This window comes from Elephantulus edwardii, unplaced genomic scaffold (genome assembly GCF_000299155.1).
Source record: "Elephantulus edwardii isolate Elephantulus edwardi_28Jun2011 unplaced genomic scaffold, EleEdw1.0 scaffold00009, whole genome shotgun sequence".
In the NCBI taxonomy this organism is placed as follows: domain Eukaryota; kingdom Metazoa; phylum Chordata; class Mammalia; order Macroscelidea; family Macroscelididae; genus Elephantulus; species Elephantulus edwardii.
This window is the reverse complement of record NW_006399759.1, coordinates 7077624-7093701: the sequence shown is the minus strand read 5'-3', so window position 1 is coordinate 7093701 and position 16078 is coordinate 7077624. Positions and strand designations below refer to the sequence as shown.

At 43.2% G+C, this 16078-nt stretch overlaps 1 protein-coding gene across 1 annotated transcript in view; it reads right to left on the bottom strand.

The window, feature by feature from the left end:
* CIB4 (calcium and integrin binding family member 4) overlaps window positions 1-16078 on the bottom strand; it is a 134480-nt gene that overhangs the window by 33736 nt on the left and 84666 nt on the right. The gene's annotated exons all lie outside the window — the stretch shown is intronic.

Genomic DNA, 16078 nt, shown 5'->3' with positions numbered 1-16078 from the left:
TGGATGTCAGTTATGGTCTCTTTGGGGTATATTCCTAGTAGTGGAATTGCTGGGTCAAATGGTATCTCTATTTGCAACTTTTTGAGAAAGCGCCATACAACCTTCCTCAGTAGTTGCACAATTTTACACTCCCACCAACAGTGAACAAGGGTTCCAGTTTCTCCACAACCTCGCCAGCATTTGTTGCTTGCTGTTTTGTTAAATTTTGCTATTCTTACTGGGATGAGATGATATCTCATAGTTGTTTTGATTTGCATCTCTCTTAGAGCTAGAACTTTGAACATTTCTTCATGTGTTTGTTAGCCATCTTTGAATGCCATCTTTGGTGAAGTGTCTGTTCATATTCTGTGCCCATTTTTCAATTGGATTGTTTACCTTTATCTTGTTGTGGGGAGTCTTCTTTACTGTTGTTAGCTGTTGTGGCATTGGCCCCGCCTCCTGGTGACTTCAGGTGTCAAAGGAGATAGCACTGCTTCATCAAGTTTTCTTGGCTGTGACTGTTACAGAAGCAGTTTACCAGTCCTTTCCTCTGTGCAGCTGCTGGGTGAATTTGCTCAGCCAACATTTAAGTTAGCATCCAGTGACAAATATTCGCACTATTTAGGCCCTTTCAGTTTCTATACCTTTGCCTATTGTTACAGTTGTTGTTTTACTCTGTTGAGTAGGAATTGACTCTTAGCTGACCCTCTAGTGAATTTTCAGAGGAGGCAATTGCCTTTCTTTCTCCCAAGGAGCAGCTAGTGGAGTTGAACTGCCTGTCTTAAGATTGGCAGCCCAATTCCTTACCCACTAGACCACGAAAGCTCCCTATACATCTGCCTAGTCTTGCTATTTCATGTGAGTGTGGACATGCAATATTTGTCCTTTTGTGATGAACTTACTTCACGCAGAAAGATACTTTCAAGACTCAACTTGGTACATGTACTCAACATTGTCACATGTACCATGATTTCATTTCTCTTTATGAAATGAAAAAGTAGTTCATTGTATGTAGATATCACATTTTGTTTATTCGTTAATCTGTTGATGGACATTTATCAAAGGCTTATTTTTCAAAATTGTGTTATTCGTTTATATGATTATCAACTTGTCTCCACTTTATATAGAAAATTTTAAAACATCAGGGGTAAATATAAAGAGTAGGGTGAATTTCTTTGTAATCCATGGCAAAGGGTTAACTACTGTTACCACATCTTTGTGGGAATCAATCAGATCCAAGTTTGAGTCTTGGTCTCACAATTTATTCATGCGTAACGACTGGCAAATTATCGAATCTCACAGAGTCCAAGATCTCTGACCTGTAAAAATGTTGTTTCAAGGCTTTATTGTTCAAAATTACTTTCCTAATCTTTGACTTTTACTTTGATCACATAAGTGGAAGAGAACTTAAAATAAGGTGTGAATAAAGTAATAATAATGGGCTTGGTAGATTTTTACCAATCTACCAAGTTATATTGTTCAGATTTAACATCAAAAGTGGGGCTGAAATTACGAGTAAGGAAAAGGAAGCAGAAAGTGAAGCGCATGTTCTTCACGATTTTCTGCACCAGTCAGATGAGAATAACAGTAGCCTCAATAGAAAACCAGAGACTGATAAGAGACAGAGTATACCTGTGACCACTGTCCCACAGAGCCAGGAGTCTTCACACAGGCATGATTAAGGGAACCGTGTACCTGAATGTTAAGAGCTAAAAGTCAAATGATCTGTGAGCACACTTGAAAAGCTATCTGGATTAAGGAATTATCTTTTCAGTCACTTGCTATGCATCTGAGAGGTAGCAATGACGAATGAGGACAGAACAATTGATGCCTTTGAACTGTGGTGTTGGAGAAGATTCCATGGACTTAATAAAAAACAAACAAATATGTCTTGGAAAAGGGTCAGCCAGAGTGCTCCTTGGAGGCAAAGATTATAAAGCTTTGTCTCACATACTTTGAGGAGAGGTTATTTCTTGGAGAGGGACATAATGCTTAGGAAGATGGAGGGACAGTAAAGGAAAATAAGATCCTCAACCAGGTGGACTGGCATGGTGACTATGCCAATGGGTTTGAGTTTATCAGAGATTGTGAGGTTGGCACAGGATAGGACAGGGGGTTCAGAATGATTGTTCATAGGATCAGATGAGTTGCATTCCACTTGATGGCACCTAACAACAGCAATAACAATTGTAATAATAACTGTAACCTGTTAACTTCCCTAATGAACCCTATAACCTTGAGTTTGGTTCTGTGAAATGTGTGTGGTCATTGCAATGGATTTCAGACCCAGGAGAGCTGTCTGATTGGTATTGGAATCAGCAGAAGTTGTAGGAAGGAGGGAGACCTGAGAGGAATTGGTTTTGAACTGCTGATGTTGGTGATGGAGACAATTCTCCTTTGTGGAGTCAGCAGAGGTCAGATCCTGCCATCCCCATGTTGCATGTACTCTTTTACACTAGCATGGTATCATCCTCCAGAGACTTGCCTGTTAACATCTCCAAAGTACACGAGGCAAAGTCCTGACAGTCTTACTTTCAAGAGTAGGATAATAATTCTATCTAATTGGATTGTTGTGAGGATTTAACAGGTGAAGTTTATTGTATTGTTTTTAGGTGTACCATCAAATCAGATCTAACTGGTACAGGAGGAGATTGCCCCCTCCTTCTCCAGCAGAGCATCTGGTGGATTTGAACCGCATACCTTTGGGATTGCAGTTCAGTGTCTTGACACTAGGCCACCAGAGCTCCCTAACAGGTGAAGTTTAAATTGCACGGTGTGTGATAAAGAAACTCAACAGATGGTAGCTGTCAGTTATTACTCACCTACTCTGTATGTATTTGACAGTAGGCAGAGCAATTAGATCCTCAAGTGAATGGTGGTGGTGTTAGGTGCAGCTGAGTCCACTACAACTCGTAGCAACCCGATGAGCAACAGCTTGGAGCCTGGCCCTGTCCTGCACCGTCCCCACGACCTCTGTCATGCTCAAGCCCATTGTGGTGGTCACCGTGTGAATCCACCATGCACTTTTAAAAACCCTCATTCCTCTAAACTAGATCTTCCAAGGTCTTGTGTGGTGTGAGGGGTCCTTCTGTGCCAGCAGCATGACCCTGCTGTTTCCCAGCAAGCACTACAGCCCCTCCCTGCCAGCTCACCTAAGGCTGCTCAGTCCCAACCTCTTTCACTCTCTGGAGTGGAATGGGGGTAAGTTGGGTGGGCTGTGGGTTGATCTCTTGAGAGGTAAAGGGGGAGCTGCACAGAATAGGTGTGAAATCTGAAGTATCCAGTTCATCTCTGAAAACTTCCTCTCCCAATTTCTGTGCCACAAATTCATTTACAAGAAGCCTTGTCACACAATGGTTAAATGCTTGGCTATAAACATGAAGATTGATGGTTCAAACCCATTGAGTGGCTCCATGGGTGAAAGACTTAATGATCTGTTTCTGTAAAGATTACAGCCTAGTGTGGCATTTCTGCTGTCATAGGGGGTTGTTATATATTGGCATCGACTGGATGAAACCCAATAGCAATTTCTAATTCTCCTTCTCCTCAGTTGCTTAGGGGCTTGGCCCTTGCCTTTTCTCAGCTCTTTTTTGCCATCTGAGACCTCTCCAGATCCCAACTTTGTTTCCAAATGACTCCTGGCACCTTCCTGGCCCCCAACTAAAATTCTCTGTTTAGATACGTGCCATCTGTGGGAGGAAGACTCATTAACCACCTGGGTGATGCAGGTGACACACGTCGACGGCTAAAAGAAAGGAAAATTTGAGGTGTTTACTGAGGAAGATCAAGGACCGCAGTCTTCACTATGGATTGTATCGCAACATCAAGAAAACAAAAATCCTCACCAGAGGATCAATATTATGATGTTGCTGTTTGTTGTTATGTGTCATTGAGTCGCTTGCGACTCATAGCGACCCTATGTACAACAGCCCTGAACTCTGCTCTGTCCTGTGCCAATGGCACCGTCTCCGATACACCCATCCTGATTACTCCAGTCACTGAATCAATCCACCTCATAGAGGGCCTTCCCCTCCTGCGCTGTCCCTCCACCCTACCAAGCATGATGTCCCTCTCCAAGGACTGGTCCCTCCTTACAACATGTCCAAAGTATGTTGAACGGAGCCTCAGAATCCTTGCCTCCAAGGAGCCACCCATTTTAACCCTTTCCAGGATGAATCTGTTTGTTTTCTTGACAGTCCATGGTACCCTCAATACTCTTCTCCAGCACCACAGCTGAAAGGCATCAATTCTCCTTCTATCCTCCTTAGTCATTGTCCAACTCTCTGATGCGTAACAAGTGATTGCAAAGACCGTGGCCTGTATCAGACGCACCTTAGTCTCCAGAGAGACACCATTGCTCTTCAGTACCTGGAGAGGTTCCTAACAGCAGACTTTCCCACCATAATACGTCTTTTAATTTTCTGGCTATTGGTGCTGAGAGTGTTGACTGTGGAGCCGAGCAAACTAAAGCTGTGAACAATCTCAATCTCTTCACCATCCATCCTGATGCTACCAGTTGGTCCAGTGGTGAGAATCTCTGTCTTATTGACATTGAGCCTCAATCCATATTGAAGGCTGCAGTCCTTGACCCTCTGCAGCAAGCGCTTCAAGTCCTTCTCAGTTTCAGCAAGCAGGTTGTGTCATCTGCATATCGCAGATTGTTGATAGATCTTTCACCATTCTTGACTCCACATTTCTCCTCATAGAGCCCAGCCTCCCGGATAATCTGTTCTGCATACAGGTTGAAAAGGTATGGAGACAGGATACATCTCTGGTGTACGCCCTTACCAGTTTTGAACCATGCAGTGTTTCCTTGCTCTGTTCTGGCCACTGCCTCTTGGTCCAAGTATAGGTTTCTCATTAGCATGATCAAGTGTTCTGGGATTCCCATTCTTCTCAGAGTCAGCCACAGTTTGTTATGACCCACACAGTCAAACGCTTTTGCATAGTCAATGAAACACAGATAGACATTTCTCTGGTATTCCCTGCTTCAGCTAATATCCATCTAACATCAGCTACAATATCCTGGACTTCTGGCTGTTCTCTGCTGATGTGCTGTTCCAGTTGTTTTTGGATAATCTTCAGTAGAATCTTGCTTGCATGTGAAATCAATGTTGTTGTTCTATGGTTTCCACACTCTGTTGGTCACCCTTCTTTGGGATGGGAACAAATATAGATCTCTTCCAGTCAGTTGGCCAAGTGGTTGTTCTCCAGATTTCTTGGCACAACTTGGTGAGCTTGTGCAGGGCAGCATCTGTTAGCTGAAATATGCCAATTGGTATACCATCTATTCCTGGGCCTTATTTGAAAATCCACTCTTAGTGACTTCTCCGAAGTCCCGAAGAGCAATAATGTCAGTTTAAAGATTAAAGTGTTCCTAATTCAAGCCATAGTTTTACCAATCACCTACAATGCATCTGAGAGCTGGATAAGGATGACAGAAAACTCAATGTGTTTGAGTTGTGGTGTTAGAGAAAAATACTGTCTGGATCTCAACAAGCTGTACCTGACTCTAGGAAGAATGGGAATCCCAGAATACTTGATTGTGTTTATGTGACACCTATACTTGGACGAGGAGGCAGTCATCAGAACAGAGCAAGGAGACACTGCATGATTAAAAGCTGGGAAGGATGTATGCTATGGGTGTGTCCTATCTCCATACCTTTTTGATTTATATGAAAAACAGATTATCAGTGAGGCTGGGCTCTATGAGGAGAAGTGTGGCATCAGGTTTGGAGGAAGACTCAACAACAATCTGCATTATGCAGATGACACACGTTGCTTGCTGAAACTGAGGAGGACAGAAGCACTTGCTGCAGAAGGTCAAGGACTGCAGCCTTCAATAGGAATTGAAGCTCAATATCAAGAAAACAAAGATTCTCACCACTGGGCTGAATGACAGCATCATGGTAGATGGTGGAGAAATTGAGATTGTTAACAGTTTTAGTTTGCTTGTTCCACAATCAACACTCTTGGTACCAGCAGCCAGGAAATTAAAAAACATATTGCATTGGAAAGTCTGCTGTCAGAGACCTCTCTAAAGTACTGAAGAGGAACGATGTTAGTCTGGAGACTTAAGTGTCATTAATCCAGGCCATAGTCTTTGCAATTACTTGCTATGTGTCAGAAAGCTGGACAATAACTAGGGATAATCAAAGGAGAATTGATGCCTTTGAGCTGTGGTGGTGGAGAATAATACTGAATGGACTGCTAGGAGAACAAACAGGTTCCTCCTAGAGAGGGTGAGACCAGGCTGCTTCTTGCAGGCAAGGATTCTGAAGCTTCATCTGACATACTTTGGACATGTTGCAAGGAGGGATCAGTCCTTGGAGAGGGACATCATGCTTGGGAGGGTGAAGGGACAGCGCAGGAGGGGAAGGCCCTCTATGAGGTGGATTGATTCAGTGACTGGGATAATTGCGGTGGGTGTGTCAAAGACAGTGAGGTTGGCACAGGATAGAGTAGGCTTTAGGGCTGTTGTACATAGGGTTGATATGAGTAGCAGGTAACTCACTGGCACATAACAACAATAACAACAACATTCCATGGACTACCAAAAGAACAAACAGATATATCTTGTATAAGAGTTAACTAAAGTGCTCTTTGGAAGCAAAGATGGCTTATCTCTCTTATGTTGGGTATGTTGTTAGGAAAGGCTGTTCCTTGGAGAGGGACCACATGCACGGAAAGGTAAAAGGTCAGTAAAGGGAGAGGAAAACCTTCAGCCAGGTGGATTGACACAGTGACTGCAGCAATGGGCTCAAGTGTGTCAGGGATGGTAAGGGGGGCTCAGGATAGGATAGGTTTCAGATCTGTTTTTAATAGGGCCACTATGAGTTGTGCATGACTTAGTGGTACCTAATTGCAGCAATGCTACTTGATTCTATGAATTTACACAGCAAATGTGAACAGTCAGTAGAATTTTCCAAGTCACTAATGAGTTGAAGCAAATCTATGGTTGGTTTCTCTAAGTCTTCTTTCTCTGCTAGGTTATCTCTTTAAGGTTCCAGATTTTGTGCAGAGGGTGTGGTTCCAACTTCTTTGCTTCAAAGAGGTCAAGGCCATATCAATTCCCTTATAAGCATTTGACCCTGGTCAAATAGGTCCCTGGTCTACAACACTGCTTGAGTTGCTCCAGATAAACTCTAGCTAAGCCCCAGCTTAGCTAAGCCTCTGGTCTTGATTATTTCTTTATGTATGGTGTATGTAAATTTACCTATCATATAACTTCAGAATTTCTCTTTTCATATCTGAAGAGTCCTAAAGCCTGGATACCATAGCAGCTACTCTGAAAGAAATAATAAAGATTAACTTGTTCTTGTTGTTATGTGCTGTTGAGTTGCCTGCAACTCAGAGACCCTATGCACAACAGTTCTGAATCTTGTTCTATCCTAAGCTGATCTCATTGTCTCGGACACACCTGCCTGTATTACCACAGACATTGTATCAATCCATCTCATCCAGGGTTTTCTTTTCCTGAGTTATCCCTTGCAAACATGATGTACTTCTCCAAAAACGGTTCCCTCCTGGAAACGTGCCCAAAGTCCATGAGACAGAGCTTCGAAATCCTTTTCTCCTGAGAGCAACTTGGTTTCACACTTTCCAGGACAGACCTATTTGTTTTCTTGGCGGCCCATGGTATGTTCAATACTCTTCTCCAGCACCACAACTCAAAGGTATTGGTTCTTCTTCTGTCATCCTAACTCACTGTCCAGCTCTCTGGTGCATAGCAAGTAATAGCGAAGCCCATAGCCTGAATCAGGCACACCTAAGTCTGTAGATTGACATCTTTGCCCATCAGCACTCTGGAGAGATCCCTGACAACAGACTTTCCTAATCCAATTCATCTTTTGATTTCATGGCTGCTGGTCCCAAGGTTGTTGATTGTGGACCCAAGCAAGCTGAAATTGTTAACAATCTCAATTTCTTCTCCATCTATCATGGTGCTGCCAGTTGGCCCAGTGGTGAGAATCTTTGCCTTCTTGATGCTGAGCTTCAATTCATATTGTAGGCTATATGCAGTCCTTGGCCTTCTGCAGCAAGCACTTTAAGTCCTCCTCAGTTTCAGCAAGCAAGGTTGTGTCATCTGCATAATGCAAGTTGTTGAGTCTTCCTCCAATCCTGATGCCAGATTGAAATGGTTAATTAAGAAACCATTAAAACCTTATTCTCTACTACCCTGAGACAAGAAAAACTAGATGCTTAGCAGCTACCACTTTTGACCACTCCAAAAGGGATTACAATGTGGAAAAATTTTAAACAGTAAAAAAGGCCGGGCTTACTGGTCTGAAAGAGAATATCAGAAACACAAAGATTATGGTCCTAATCACCCTTCGGGCCTAGAACTGAACTCCTTTGTCTCAACTTTTAGCAAAATAATAGACATAGGTCTGGTGGCCTGGTGGTAAGTAGCTGCACTACAATCCTGAAGGCATGGAGTTCAAATCCACCAGCTGCTCTGCAGGAGAAGGACGGGCAATCTCCTTCTGTGCTATTAACTGCCTCTGAAAATCCACGGGAGGGTTAGGTATGTTCAGTTCCACCTCATTGATAGATAACAACAACAATATGGGGAATATTTATATACTCCTTAAAACAACCAACCATAAGAGATGAAAGAGCAGCATTTGCCAAGGGATAAAAGTCAGAAGGTGGAAGGTAAGGAACAAAGGGCAGATGTCAATGGGAAACACAGGGAGGAAGTGGTGAGAAGAGTATTCCACTGTGAAGGCTGTAATTAGTGCCGCACAACAAAAAGTGTTACGAATTGTTGAATTGAAAACCAATTTACTCTGTATACTTTCATCCAAATCACAATTAAATAAATCAATGCAGAGTCCTGGAGTGGCCAGGGCCCAGGAGAATGCAGGCTGCCCAAATAGAGCCTCTCCAAGCAAGCTCCTTCCTAGTCTGTCCCTGCATCCTGCCCCCTTCTCCGCCACTCCAAATGTTTGACTGACATTCTCAACTTAATGCTGATCAGGGTTACACCCGTGATGTGTTCCAAGTCACATGCACTCAGCTAAGTGGCTTCACAGATTGCATTATCAAGTTTCAACTAAATTAACTCTCACAAATGGATACACAGCTTAACAAGATTCCTGCAAGACAACCACAATTGAAGATAATGCTTATAATTGCTTATAATGCAAATGCAAGTGAACAACAAGACATTGCTGGAGTGGATTCCTCTCCTACTCAAACTTAGGGTTCTTCTCTGGAAAGTGGACATGATGAGAACTCAGTCCTGGGTCCTGCTCCCCGTTCCTGTGCTGAGGCAGGGACAAGGTGGATCCACAAGCTCACCGTTGTTACGTACTGTCCAGTCAGAACCGACTCATAGCCGGCCTTGCATTGAGTTGTTGTTGTTGTTATGTGTTCTCAAGTCACCTACAACTCATAGCAACCCTGTGTACAACAGCTCTGAAGCCTTCCCTGTCCTGAGCCAGTCTCACTGACTCTGACATGCCTACCTCCATTGTCCCAGTTACTTTATCAGTCCACCTCATCCAGAGTCTTCCTTTCCTGCACTGCCTCTCCATCCTGAGCATGCTGTCTGTCTCCTAGGACTGAACATTTCTTGTCTCATGCCAAAGGTATGTGAGAAAGAGCTTCAAAATCCTAGCCTCCAAGGAGAAACTTGGTTTCATCTTCACCAAGATTTGTTCTCATGGCGATCCATAGTATGTTCAAGACTCTTCTCCAGCACCACAACTCAAAGGCATTGCTTCTTCTTCTGTCATCCTTAGTCATTGTCCAGCTCTCTGATGCATAACAAGTAATTGCAAAAATCATGGCCTGGATCAGGCGCACCTTAGTCTCTATACTGACATTGTTACTTCTCAGTACTGTGGAGAGGTCCCTAACCTCTGATAGAGCTGGAGGGGAGTAGATTGCCCATTGTCTCTTGTGGGGTAGTTGGATTTGAACTACTTACCTTTGAGTTGCTAGCATAGGTTCTTCAGGCCACCAGAGCTCCCTATACAAAATCACTACCTAAGGACATATCTCCCCTTGTCTGGGGCTCTCCTTATTATCTAGGTTTGGGGGCAGTGACAAGAAGGAGATGGTAGCCAGGAAGTATTCACACTCCCCTTGGGACATAAGTCAGAGTCTGTACATGGTAAAATGATCTAGTCTATGCAGACGTGCCCTGCAAGAAAAGTTCGACGATATCATTCTAAAAGTTTAGTTGCTGAAAACTCTGTGGAGCACAGTTCAGTTGTGAAAGACACAGAACCACCAAGAGTCAGATTAGACTGGTATCGGATGGCTGAGGTTTACACAGACATCTTCTGTAGATTCAGAAAGGAGTGGTTGGCAAGACCCCAAGGATAGATGTGGATTGCAACGTGATGGCCTTATTATACAGCCGGAAGATACAGGAAAAAAGTTATTACAGTAGGGAAACTAGCATTCTAACAAATTTCACACTGAAGGTTTGCTGTCGCTGAATGAACAGATGCTAAAACGTTTTGAGGTTGCTAGTTGTCACAAGGTGAATCTGGAGACCCCACAGATGCAGCTTGCAACTGCTCCACAGGGTTTTCAAGGCTGTGACCCTTCAGAAGGTGAACCCACGTCTCTCTCTGATGTGCCTTTGAGTGGCTTTTAACTGCCAACTAGGAGTTGGGACTTAACCCTTTGCTCTGCCCAGGGATTTTTACTTTGTTAACACATTGCCTCACACTTTTAAATTGATGACCATGCTTAGAAACACATTTGCCGTCATTTGCGGCAACATGTTAATATAGTTGAAATGAGGAGGCTTTGAAATGCTTGCTGCAGAAGATCAAGGACTACAGACTTCAATATAGACTGCATCTCAAAATCACGAGACAAGCATTCTCATCACTGGACCAATAAACAACATCATAATACATGGATACAAGATTGAAATTGTCAATGACAATTTTATTTGGATCCACAAAGACACCCTTGGTACCAGCAGCTGGGAGATCCAGAGATGTATTGTACTGTGCAAATCTGCAGTCAGGGACCTCTCCAGATTACTGTGGAGCAATGATGTCAGCTTGAAGACTAAGGTGCACCTGATTCAGGTCCTGGTCTTTCTTTTTCCTCCAGCCATGGCCCCTCAGATCCCCAGGTGTCAAATATCCTCAGGGGGTATTGTGTCCTCAGAGGTGATCAGAGCCCAGTGCTGGACATCATGGAGCCATCATGGTCTTTTTGATCACTTGCTGTGTTTCTAAGAGCTAGACAATGAGTAAGATGAGAAGAAGAAGCGATGCCTTTGAGTTGTGGTGCTGCAGAAGAGTAGTGAACATCCCATGGACTGATAAAAGAAAAACATAAATGTCTGGGAGAGGGTGCAGCCTGAGTGCTCCTTGGAGGCAAGGACGACAAAGTTTCATCTCACATAACTGGGGCATGTTGTGAGGAGAGGCCAGTTCTTGGAAAGAGGCATTATGTTTGGAGAGTGGAGGGTCAGCAAAAGAAAGACCACCAATAGGATGGAGTGACACAGTGACTGCCCACAATAGGATCACGTGTGTCAGAGATGATGAGGACGTCACAGGCTAGAACGGGGTTCAGGTCTGTGGTTCACAGGGTTGTGACTCACATGCAACTCAACAGCACCTAACAACAATGTCAACAACATTGTTGAATAAAAGTGCATATGTTTCTAACACAGGCTTCCTCAATCCTGTTTCAATAATGAAATTCATTAAAACCCCCATTTCTCTGAACCCCTAAAGGAAAGAGGTACTATGAATTGAACAGCAAATTGATTCTTTAAGAAAAACACCAGTTAGAGGGAAAGCAGTCTGAGCGTCATCGCCCGCTGGCTCAACTAGACCACTGTGTCACCCACAGGCTCTGCTGTCAGTCCAAAGGGGGTTGGGGGTGGAACTTCCACTTCCTGGCTGTCTGTGACAAAAAATGGGGTCTTGGATAAAGGATGATAACACCTGGAGAATCAATTCATGAACCCCATTCCCTGCAGGCTATGGGGATCAAGACTTTAAATACAGAAGCACTAATGTGCTGATGGTCCTTTATTGTGGCTAATCAGTATATACCAAAACGTATACAACACATAACAAGATAGGGAGAGGCCGTGAAAGCCTTCGAACCACGTGGAAGTTTGCAGGATATTTCTTAACATACTTAAAAGAGTCCTCGAACATGAAGATGATGTCTTGGCAAGTGCTCTAAATTAGCTGACCTTTTTATGATGACAGGAGCTTGCTACCTAGCAGATATTTGCCAAAAAATAAGCTCAAATGAATTTGACTTGGTAAAGGTAAATTGTTTAAACAATGAGTGTAATTGGTAAATTGTTTTAACTATGAGTGATAAAGTTCCAGTTCTTCCAAAAGAGCTCCTGCTTTGGAGAGAATACTCTGAAAAGAGGAATTTTGTTGTTGAATATCTATGACATCACTTGCTTAAATGCCTGTGTTTGTCACCTCAAGATATTAGAAGCAGACTGTTCTAACTTGTATTAAAATCGTCCAAATGAAGAGCTTCAGTAGATCTTGAGTCCATTTGTTAAAAATGTGAAAACACAGTAATTTTCAATTAGCTTGTAAGAGCCACTGACCGACATAAGGGAAGATGGACATTAACTAGATTAATTTCAACAAAAAGCCTTTAATTGGTGGGTGGGACTGAACACAAGGACCGTGATTTAACACAGCTTCCTCTTTGCATCAGCTGTGACAACCATTAAAAATCACCTAAACTAGAACCAGACCTCTGAATTGCCCTATCTCAAAGTGCTAATGCAAGATGTCAAATAACAGCTAAGCCTATTTAACCACTTTGATTTCCTAATACTACTGTTTTTAATCCTGTACAAACAATAAAATACTGAGAGGAAGAAACGTTATTACATAAGATAAAGACATTAAAAATAGTTTATAATGTAATCTTTAGCTTGTTCCTTCAATCTTTTTTTATTGTGCATATTTCCTATTTTACTCTTATATTAACTGCCATCAAATTAGCCCCAACGTCACAGCAACCCCATGAAAACAAGAATGCCTGTGCCAGCCCCCTGATTGACTGTTTAGGGTCCACTGTGATTCTCAGGGTTTTCATTGGCTGACTTTCTGAAGTTCATTGCCAGGCCTTTCTTCCGACTGTATCTTAATCTGGAAGTTCCATTGGCTTCTGTGCAGACTCACAGTCACATGCAAGCCTCCATTGAAGATCTACATGGCACATTTACTGGAAATTAAATCTGAGTATATCATATGAGTGTAGTCAAAACTGAAAACTTATTGCCATCAACTTGGAAGGAATTTGTAACTGACCCTCGGGTAGGTTTTCAGAGGCTGTAAATCAGACAGAAGGAGCCTGTTCATCTGTCTCCTCAGACCTGCTGGTGGATTCAAACCACTAGAGGGACACTCCTTCTGGGGTTAGTAGCACAGCTCCCTACAACTCCTACCACCAGAGCTCCCTATTAGTAATAAAAGCATATTCTTTATAAATGAATGCATACATATTTGGGGTGCACGCTCACCATTTTTCCCTATTGCTTGGGATAGATGATAAAAACATATCTATTCTCTGATCTAGACTAATCCTCTCAGGTCATGGATGTGGAAATGAAGCTCTGGGGAGGGAGATAACTTGCTCAAGGTCACTCTACCACACAAAGGTAGAGCCAGGCCTAGAACCCATGGCTCCTGGATCTGCCTGGCTTTGCTTCCACTGCATCAAACAACTATGAAAGAGGAAGGGGGTGAGCGAGCAAGAGCCTGTGTCATTAAAAAGTTGAAAACCTTGAAAGGAGGTATTTGCTAAAATTCTACTTTCATTAGGATAAAACATCACACGAAGGACAAAAAGGAGTGGGACAGTCCAGATGTCAAGTCACTGGGCCTCAGCCTGTGAGAACAGTGTGGCCACTGGACAAGGACTCTGGATGGAGGTGCACCGAGGGGAGAGGCAGAAGCAAACCCAGGAGCCAGAAATGACAACTGAGAAATCAAGGCTCAGGACGGGGAGAGAAGGAGAAAAAGCAGGGCACGTTCCTGAGAGGATGGCAGGGCATCTGCTGAAGCATGTCTGGACCCTAGTGGTTCAGTTCTCTGTGAGGACTAGCTTAAGGCACCTCCTAGGAGATAGTCCCAGACCTATGTCTGTTCCAATAACGGGCAGCTTCCTTCTGCCCCACTTTCCTTGCCCTGCCGTGTCCCAGAGGCCGCCCAGAGCGGAAAGGCTCTCCTGGTAACAGGATGTAGCTTAGTCTGTGTAGCCCCGCAAAAGGGACCTTGATGGCACTAATTAGGGTGGGAGGGCGTTTCTCAGTGACCAGAAGATGTCATTTAGTGCCTCTGCCTACTCACTGACAGAGCTAAGTGCCAGCTCAGCCTGGGTCCCGGGTCCTGCGCAGCCCTGGGCAGCCAGAAGAGCAGCTGGGAAGGGGCAGGCGGGGGAGGAAGCCTCATCTGTGATCACAGCTCCAGTTTACTGTAGTGCAGCTTTCTGTTGCTGTAATTTTAACAGCCTGGAATCTGAACCATTTATATTTTGAGATCTATCCAGAGATTTATATTCTGCCTGGAATCTCATGCTCATTTAGAAGTCTTCAATCCTCAGGGGGAGGAAGAAAATGACAATTGATGAAACGGTGCTTCCATTTCAAGAATAACATGTACCTCGTTTGAAGGCGCTCTGAACAAAGGGAATATAAACATGTCACGATAGAAATTTATACAGGTAACCCAGTAGTGCGATCTCCTATGTGTGATGAAACGAAGGGAAGATGAAAATAAACCCCAAGCGCTGCTGGAGTTTTTTTGGAACCAGAAACTACAGTTTGTTGATAATAAAAAGAGTGCAATCCTTGCCAAAAAGCTAAGGTTTTTTTCGAAGATCTTTTCAAAGTTATTTAACAAGAGATTTGATTTGAAGATGAAAGAGGAAAAATATTTGGACTTAGCTTAAAAATATCTCCTCACCATTTCTTCAACTAGTGCATAGTCAAGAGTTATTTAATTTTTTTTTAACAGTTGCTGGGGGGAAAAAAATCCCACAAAAATACACTAGTGACTCAGTAATGACATCATCGCACACTTCAATTTTCAAGATCTTGGGGCTTTTTAGAAGAAAAAATTGAACAGTATTATTTTGTTTAAAATTTCTCATTATTGATCAAATTTTCTTAACTTTTGGCTGTTTCTGTTTTGAGGTCATATTTCCATTCATTTTACTTTACATTTATTTACCTGCTGTCAATTGTTATTAAATTCTATTTCTTACGTTTATATGTCTAGATATTTTAAGACATCATGCAACATCCGGATAGGTGGAGAAAAGATTGAAATTGTCAACAACTTCATCTTACTTGCATCCGTGATCAACACCCTGGGTACCAGTAGTCAGGAAATTAGAAGACATATTGCACAAGGAAGGTCTGCAGTCGGGGACCTCTCCAAATTATTGAGGAGCAATGATGTTATTTTGGGGACTGTGTGCCTGATTCAGGCCATGGTGTTTTCAATCACTTGAAATGCATCTATCTGAGAGCTGGACAGTGAATAAGGATGACAGAAAAAGAATTGACGCCTTTGAGCTGTGGTGCTGGAGAATTGAACATCCCAAGGACAGCCAAGAGAACAAACAGATATGTTTTGGAGGGTGCAGTCAGAGTGTTCTTTGGAGGCAAGAATGATGAGGCGTTGCCTTACATACTTTGGACATGTTGCTAGGAGGGGCTATTCCTTGGAGAAGGACATGATGTTGGGAAGGCTGGAGGATCAGTGAAGGAGAGGAAGACCCTCAGGTGGACTGACACCGTGACTGCTCCGCTACGTTCTTGTGTATCAGGAAATGTGAGGATGACACAGAATTGAACAGAGTTCACATCTTTTGTTCATGGAGTTGCTATGAATAGTACTCAACTTGACAGCACCGAACAATAACTACAAGGTAGTCAAGTGGTAAGAAACTGCATTGCAATCCTGAAGGAACACAGCTAGAATCCACCAGCTGTTCTGAGGGAAAAGGATGGGCAATCTCCTCCTATGCAATTAAACTGCTTATGAAAACCAGCTGGAGAGTCAGCTAGGGGTCAGCTCCAACTCAACTGTGCACCACCACCATCACCCCCCCCCCCCAC